Source organism: Arachis ipaensis, chromosome B6 (genome assembly GCF_059453495.1).
Source record: "Arachis ipaensis isolate K30076 ecotype BB chromosome B6, ASM5945349v1, whole genome shotgun sequence".
Lineage (NCBI taxonomy): Eukaryota > Viridiplantae > Streptophyta > Magnoliopsida > Fabales > Fabaceae > Arachis > Arachis ipaensis.
The window spans coordinates 23,864,039-23,872,643 of record NC_142441.1 but is presented as its reverse complement, the minus strand read 5'-3'; the positions used below and the strand labels follow the sequence as shown (position 1 = coordinate 23,872,643).

Sequence of the window (8,605 nt, the reverse complement as noted above, 5' to 3'; positions counted from 1 at the left end):
TTTTTTATTCTTATCTCATGTGCATTGATTTCTTCACTGAACTTATTATTGGGGTAATTTTGTCCCCTTATTTACTTATTTAACTAAAAGGATTTTTTTATACAGTTATGCAGTATGCAATATGCAATGCTAATGTAGATGCTATGAATAATTTCAGGTTCAATGAAAATAGAATAAAATAAAATTTAAAACAAACAAAACGAAATAAAATTGAAAAATGAACGATCATACAATGGTGGGTTGTCTCCCACCTAGCACTTTTAGTTAAAGTCCTTAAGTTGGACATTTGAGGAGTCCTTTGTTATGGTGGCTTGTGCTTGAATTCATCCAAAAATCTCCACCAGTGTTTGGAATTCCAACAGCCTCCGGGGTCCCAAACTAGGCATGTAAAGCCTTTGAGCAAATTCAAACAGGTTCTCAGGTTCCCGAGATGTTGAATGTCAGAATAGATTCCAGAATCCCAAACTTTGCTTTTATATCCGCCTTTGTCTTGATTTTTACTTTTCTAGCCGGGCGGTTTGGAAGTTGCATTCTCACCAAGATGACCAAATATTTTCTAAGACCCATGCAATTGAACTCGAAACCAATCCTTGCACTTCAAATTGAAGCGTGAAACCTTATTGAGTCTTGCATACCAGCCTTGAGTACGAACCATTTCCCTTTTACTCTTAAAGCCGCAAAGAGCTCTAAGCTGACCATCTGTTTCAAGCAAACCATATTCAAGTGGAAAAGTAAAGATGAAAGCTAAGGATTTTACCCACTTGAATTTTGTATTGGGTGGTAATGGCCTTGGGATATGTGTTTCCAGTGGTTTTGCAAGCTCTACTCCATTGTGTTCTTCTGTGAATTCCTCCACTTCCTTGTGAACTTCTTTAATTTCAACCACGTATTGATCAAAGTCTTCGATATCTTCCTCATCACTCAAATCATAAGTTGGAGGTTGCGAAAAGTCTACCTCCGCATCATCTTCGTAGTCACTTGGGGAAGATTCTTCCATCTCAAAGAATTCACTTGCAGGTGCAAGTTCATTACTAGGAGGATTTGACTCATTATCATTGTCAAGGAAACTCGCCTCTGGAGTTGTTCCATCCAGCTCTTCATAAGATTCCTGCTTTGGGGGTTGTGCACTATCCTCCTTAGCATCGACTGCAAAATTCTTGACGGAATTCTCCTGAATTCTGGATTCCCATGGAGGTTTAGCATCTCCTAAGTCTTCAACCAATTCTTCTTCTTCGATAATATCAGCTTTCTCCACTTGTTCCAGTACAAAATCATGCTCCTTACTATCCAGTGGGGGTTTCTAGTATCTCTTTCATGCTGCGTTCTTCATTAGATTGCCCACATGAAGACATGGGGGTTCCTTGAGTGTCCGAACGTCGGGAAGGTAGTATATTTATCGCTTGATTCAATTGGTGAAGTGTGGCATGAAATTTTTCAAATGTTTCCTTGAGTTGCTCCCTTGTTTCTTGGGGTGATGGATATGGACATGGTGCATAGGGAAGTGGTGGTTCTTGGGAGTAATTGGGTTGGAATTGGGGTGGATAAGGGTTAGAGTCTGGTGCGCAGAAATCGTGATGGTTCCATTCCTTGGTAACGGCGCTGAAAACTTTATACGCACGTTCATAATCTTAATTCTTTGTCACAACTTCGCACAACTAACCAGCAAGTGCACTGGGTCGTCCAAGTAATAAACCTTACGTGAGTAAGGGTCGATCTCACGGAGATTGTCGGCTTGAAGCAAGCTATGGTCACCTTGTAAATCTCAGTCAGGCAGATTCAAATGTATTAAGAGATTATAGTGTACTAAAAGATAATTAAAATAGGATAGAGATACTTATGTAATTCATTGGTGGGAGTTTCAGATAAGCGTATAGAGATATTTTCGTTCCTCTGAACCTTTGCTTTCCTGCTGTCTTCATCCAATCATTCCTACTCCTTTCCATGGCAAGCTTTATGTAGGGCATCACCGTTGTCAATGGCTACATCCCATCCTCTCTGTGAAAATGGTCCAATGCGCTGTCACTGCATGGCTAATCATCTGTCGGTTCTCGATCATACTGGAATAGGATTTACTATCCTTTTGCGTCTGTCACTACGCCCAGCACTCGCGAGTTTGAAGCTTGTCACAGCCATCCCTTCCCAGATCCTACTCGGAATACCACAGACAAGGTTTAGACTTTCCGGATCTCAAGAATGGCCATCCATGGGTTCTAACTTATACCACGAAGATTCTAATATCTCGGACTCGGTCCTCTGTATTAGATATCTAAGAGATACTCATTCAAGCTTGTTGCATGTAGAACGGAAGTGTTTGTCAGGCACGTGTTCATAAGTGAGAATGATGATGAGCGTCACATAATCATCACATTCATCATGTTCTTGGGTGCGAATGAATATCTTAGAAGCGGAATAAGCTTGAATTGAATAGAAAAATAGTAGTACTTTGTATTAATTCATGAGGAACAGCAGAGCTCCACACCTTAATCTATGGTGTGTAGAAACTCTACCGTTGAAAATACATAAGTGATGAAGGTCCAGGCATGGCCGAATGGCCAGCCCCCATAAAGGTCTAAGATAGCATAAAACTGATCAAAGATGATCTGAAGATGTAAATACAATAGTAAAAAGTCCTATTTATACTAAACTAGTTACTAGGGTTTACAGAAATGAGTAAATGATGTAGAAATCCACTTCTGGGGCCCACTTGATGTGTGTTTAGGCTGAGAATTGAGCTTTACACGTGTAGAGGCTTCTCTTGGAGTTGAACGCCAGTTTGTAACCTGTTTCTGGCGTTTAACTCCACTTTGCAACCTGTTTCTAGCGTTTGACTCCAGAATGCAGCATGGAACTGGCGTTGAACGCCAGTTTGCGTTGTCTAAACTCGGGCACAGTATGGACTATTATATATTGCTGGAAAGCCCTGGATGTCTAATTTGCAACGCAATTGAGAGCGCTCTATTTGGAGTTCTGTAGCTCCATAAAATCCACTTTGAGTGCAGGGAGGTCAGAATCCAACAGCATCAGCAGTCCTTCTTCAACCTCTGAATCTGATTTTTGCTCAAGTCCCTCAATTTCAGCCAGAAAATACCTGAAATCACAGAAAAAGACACAAACTCATAGTAAAGTCCAGAAATGTGATTTTTAATTAAAAACTAATAAAAATATACTAAAAACTAATCAAATCATACTAAAAACTATGTAAAATCAATGCCAAAAAGCGTATAAATTATCTGCTCATCACAACACCAAACTTAAATTGTTGCTTGTCCCCAAGCAACTGAAAATCAAATAGGATAAAAAGAAGAGAATATACTATAAATTCCAAAATATCAATGAAACTTAGTTCCAATCAGATGAGCGGGACTTGTAGCTTTTTGCCTCTTAAATAGTTTTGGCATCTCACTTTATCCATTGTAGTTCAGAATGATTGGCATCTATAGGAACTTAGAATTCAGATAGTATTATTGATTCTCCTAGTTCAGTATGTTGATTCTTGAACACAGCTACTTTATGAGTCTTGGCCGTGGCCCTAAGCACTTTGTTTTCCAGTATTACCACCGGATACATAAATGCCACAGACACATAACTGGGTGAACCTTTTCAAATTGTGACTCAGCTTTGCTAAAGTCCCCAATTAGAGGTGTCCAGGGTTCTTAAACACACTCCTTTTTTTGCTTTGGACCTTGACTTTAACCGCTCAGTCTCAAGTTTTCACTTGACACCTCCACGCCACAAGCACATGGTTAGGGACAGCTTGGTTTAGCCGCTTAGGCCAGGATTTTATTCCTTTAGGCCCTCCTATCTACTGATGCTCAAAGCCTTGGATCCTTTTTATTACCCTTGCCTTTTGGTTTTAAGGGCTATTGGCTTTTTGCTCTTGCCTTTTGGTTTAAAGAGCTTTTGGCTTTTTCTGCTTGCTTTTTCTTTTATTTTTTTCGCTATTTTTCTCCTTTTTTTTCGCAAGCTTTTGTATTCACTTCTTTTTCTTGCTTCAAGAATCATTTTTATGATTTTTTAGATTATCAAATAACATGTCTTCTTTTCATCATTCTTTCAAGAGCCAACATATTTAACATTCATAAACAACAACTTCAAAAGACATATGCACTGTTCAAGCATTCATTCAGAAAATAAAAAGTATTGTCACCACATCAAAATAAATAAACGAGTTTCAAAGATGAATTCGAAACCATGTACTTCTTGTTCTTTTGTAATTAAAACAGTTTTCATTCAAGAGAGGTGATGGATTCATATTCATAACTTTAAGGCATAGACACTTAGATATTAATGATCATGTAGTAAAGGCACAAATATAAATAACACATAAGGCTCAAAAACCGAAAAACAAAAAATAAATAGACAAGGAGATTAAGGAATGAGTCCACCTTAGTGAGGGTGGCGTCTTCCTCTTCTTGAAGAACCAATGGTGCTCTTGAGCTCCTCTATGTCTCTTCCTTGTCTTTCTTGCTCCTCCCTCATAGCACTTTGATCTTCTCTAATTTGATGGAGGATGATGGAGTGCTCTTGATGCTCCACCCTTAGTTGTCCCATGTTGGAACTTAATTCTCCTAGGGAGGTATTGATTTGCTCCCAATAATTCTGTGGAGGGAAGTGCATCCCTTGAGGCATCTCAGGGATTTCATGGTGAGGAATCTCCTCATGCTCATGTTGAGGTCCATGATCTCTTGTTTGCTCCATTCTTTTCTTAGTGATGGGCTTATCCTCTTCAATGAGGATGTCTCCCTCTATGTCAATTCTAGCCGAATTACAGTGGCAAATGAGGTGAGAAAAGGCTAACCTTGCCCAAGTGGAGGACTTGTCAGCCACCTTGTAGAGTTCTTGAGGTATAATCTCATGAACTTCCACCTCCTCTCCAATCATGATACTATGGATCATGATGGCCCGGTCTATAGTAACTTCAGACCGGTTACTAGTAGGAATGATTGAGCGTTGAATGAACTCTAACCATCCCCTAGCCACTGGTTTGAGGTTATGCCTTCTTAATTGAACCGGCTTGCCTCTTGAGTCAATTTTCCATTGAGCTCCTTCCTCACATATGTCTATGAGGACTTGGTCCAACCTTTGATCAAAGTTGACCCTTCTTGTGTAGGGGCGTGCGTTCTCTTCCATATTTGGCAAGTTGAACGCCAGCCTTACATTTTCCGGACTGAAATCTAAGTATTTCTCCCGAACCATGGTGAGCCAATGCTTTGGATTCGGGTTCACACTTTGATCATGGTTCCTAGTGATCCATGCGTTTGCATAGAACTCTTGAACTATTAGGATCCTGACTTGTTGAATGGGGTTGGTGAGAACTTCCCAACCTCTTCTTTGGATCTCAAGTCGGATCTATGGATACTCATTCTTTTTGAGCTTGAAAGGAACCTCAGGGACCACTTTCTTCTTGGCCACAAATTCATAGAAGTGGTCTTGATGGACCTTTGAGATGAATCTCTCCATCTCCCATGGCTCAGAGGTGGAAGCAATTGCCTTCCCTTTCCTCTTTCTTGAGGTATCTCTGGCCTTAGGTGCCATTAATGGTTATGAAAAAATAAAAAGCTATGCTTTTACCACACCAAACTTAAAATATTTGCTCGTCCCCGAGCAAAAGAAGAAAGAAAGAAGTAAAAGAAGAGAAATGGGGGAGCGGGAGTGAGAGTAGGTTTCGGCCAAGTGGAAGAAGAGAGGGTTGTGTTGTGTGAAATAGAAGAAGGAATGAGGGGTTTATATAGAAGTGGGGAGGGGTTTAGAGTTCGGCCATTTAGGGTTGGGTTTAGGAGGAAAAATATTTTGAATTTGAAGGTAGGTGGGGTTTATGGGGAAGAGAAGATGGATGTGAGTGGTGAGGGGGTGATGGGGAAGAGTGATTGAAGTGATTGGTGAAGAGGAGAGAATAGGGTTAAGTGGGGATCCTGTGGGGCCAAGGACTTAACATTCCTGCCTCAATTAGGCGTGTAAAACGCCCTTATTGTGCAATTCTGGCGTTTAACGCCACTTCCATGCTTGTTTCTGGCGTTAAATGCCAGCTCCATGCTTGTTTCTGGCGTTTAACACCAGCTTTCCTCTAGGTGCAATCCTGGCGTTTAAACGCCAGACTACTGCTTCTTTCTGGCGTCTAACGCTAGTTTCATGCTCTGTTCTGGCGTTAAATGCCAGCTAGATGCTCCTTACTGGCGTTTAACGCCAGTATGATCCTCCTCCAGGGTGTGCTGTTTTTAATGCTATTTTTCATTTTATTTTTGATTTTTTTCAGTAGTTTTTGTGACTTCACATGATCATCAACCTAATAAAACACGAAATAACAAAGAGAAAATAAAATAGATATGATTAAATAACATTGGGTTTCCTCCCAACAAGCGCTTCTTTAATGTCAATAGCTTGACAGTGAGCTCTCATGGAGCCTCACAGATAATCAGAGCAAGGTTGGAACCTCCCAACACCAAACTTAGAGTTTGGATGTGGGGGTTCAACACCAAACTTAGAGTTTGGTTGTGGCCTCCCAACACCAAACTTAGAGTTTGACTTTGGGGGCTTTGGTTGACCCTGCAGTGAGAGAAGCTTTTCATGCTTCCTCTCCATGGTTACAGAAGGAGATCCTTGAGTTTTAAACACAAGGTTGTCCTCATTCAGTTGAAGGATCAATTCTCCTCTGTCCACATCAATCACAGCTCTTGCTGTGGCTAGGAAGGGTCTTCCAAGGATGATGGATTCATCCTCATCCTTCCCTGTGTCTAGGATTATAAAATCAGCAGGGATGTAAAGGCCTTTAACCTTTACTAACACGTCATCTACCTGTCCATAAGCCTGTTTTCTTGAGTTGTCTGCCATCTCTAATGAGATTCTGGCAGCTTGCACCTCAAAGATTCCCAGTTTCTCCATTACAGAGAGTGGCATGAGGTTTATCCCTGACCCAAGGTCACATAGAGCCTTCTCAAAGGTCATGGTGCCTATGGTACAAGGTATTAAGAACTTTCCAGGATCCTGTTTCTTCTGAGGTAATGTCAGTTGATCCAGATCACTCAATTCATTGATGAACAAGGGATGTTCATCTTCCCAAGTCTCATTACCAAATAATTTAGCATTCATCTTCATGATTGCACCAGTGTACTTGGTAACTTGCTCTTCAGTAACATCTTCATTCTCTTCAGAAGAAGAATACTCATTAGAGCTCATAAATGGCATAAAGAGGTTCAATGGAATCTCTATGGTCTCTAGATGAGTCTCAGATTCCTTTGGTTCCTCAAAGGGAAACTCTTTGCTGATCACTGGACGTCCCAGGAGGTCTTCCTCACTAGGATTCACGTTCTCTCCCTCCCTTGTAGGTTCGGCCATGATGGTTAAATCAATGGCCTTGCACTCTCTTTTTGGATTCTCTTCTGTATTGCTTGGGAGAGTACTAGGAGGAGTTTCAGTGACTCTTTTACTCAGCTGGCCCACTTGTGCCTCCAAATTTCTAATGGAGGACCTTGTTTCATTCATGAAACTTAAAGTGGCCTTAGATAGATCAGAGACTATTTTTGCTAAGCTAGATGGATTCTGCTCAGAATTCTCTGTTTGTTGCTGAGTGGATGATGGAAAAGGTTTGCTATTGCTAAACCTGTTTCTTCCACCATTGTTAAAGCCTTGTTGAGGCTTTTGTTGATCCTTCCATGAGAAATTTGGGTGATTTCTCCATGAGGGATTATAGGTATTTCCATAGGGTTCCCCCATGTAATTCACCTCTGCTATTGCAGGGTTCTCAGGATCATAAGCTTCTTCTTCAGAAGATGCCTCTTTAGTACTGTTGGATGATTCCTTCAATCCATTCAGACTCTGAGAGATTATATTGACTTGTTGAGTCAATATTTTATTCTGAGCCAATATGGCATTCAGAGTATCGATTTCAAGAACTCCCTTCCTCATAGGCGTCCCATTATTCACAGGATTCCTTTCAGAAGTGTACATGAACTGGTTATTTGCAACCATGTCAATGAGTTCCTGAGCTTTTGCAGGCATTTTCTTTAGGTGAATGGATCCACCTGCAGAATGGTCCAGTGACATCTTTGATAGCTCAGACAGACCATCATAGAATATATCCAGGATGGTCCATTCTGAAAGCATGTCAAAAGGACACTTTTTGGTCAGTTCCTTATATCTCTCCCAAGCTTCATAGAGGGATTCACCTTCCTTCTGTCTGAAGGTTTGGACATCCACTCTAAGCTTACTAAGCTTTTGAGGAGGAAAGAACTTTGCTAAGAAAGCCTTGACTAGCTTATCCCAAGAGTTCATGCTATCTTTAGGTCGAGAGTCCAACCATACTCTAGCTCTGTCTCTTACAGCAAACGGGAAAAGCATAAGCCTGTAGACCTCGGGATCAACCCCATTGGTCTTAACAGTATCACAGATCTGCAAGAATTCAGTTAAGAACTGAAAAGGATCTTCAGATGGAAGTCCATGAAACTTGCAATTCTACTGCATCAAAGAAACTAATTGAGGTTTCAGCTCAAAATTGTTTGCTTCAATGGCAGGGATTGAGATGCTTCTTCCATATAAATTGGAATTTGGTGCAGTAAAGTCACCAAGCATCTTCCTTGCATTGTTATTATTTTCGGCCATGTCTTCTTTT

General features: G+C 40.8%; 1 non-coding gene across 1 annotated transcript; it reads left to right on the top strand.

Annotated features, from left to right (window-relative positions):
- The first annotated feature begins 8,094 nt into the window (after positions 1-8,094).
- On the top strand, positions 8,095-8,202 carry LOC148554893 (small nucleolar RNA R71). Its single transcript, XR_015886604.1, has one exon. It is a non-coding gene; the product is annotated as a small nucleolar RNA R71 (small nucleolar RNA).
- The last annotated feature ends 403 nt before the right edge of the window (positions 8,203-8,605 follow it).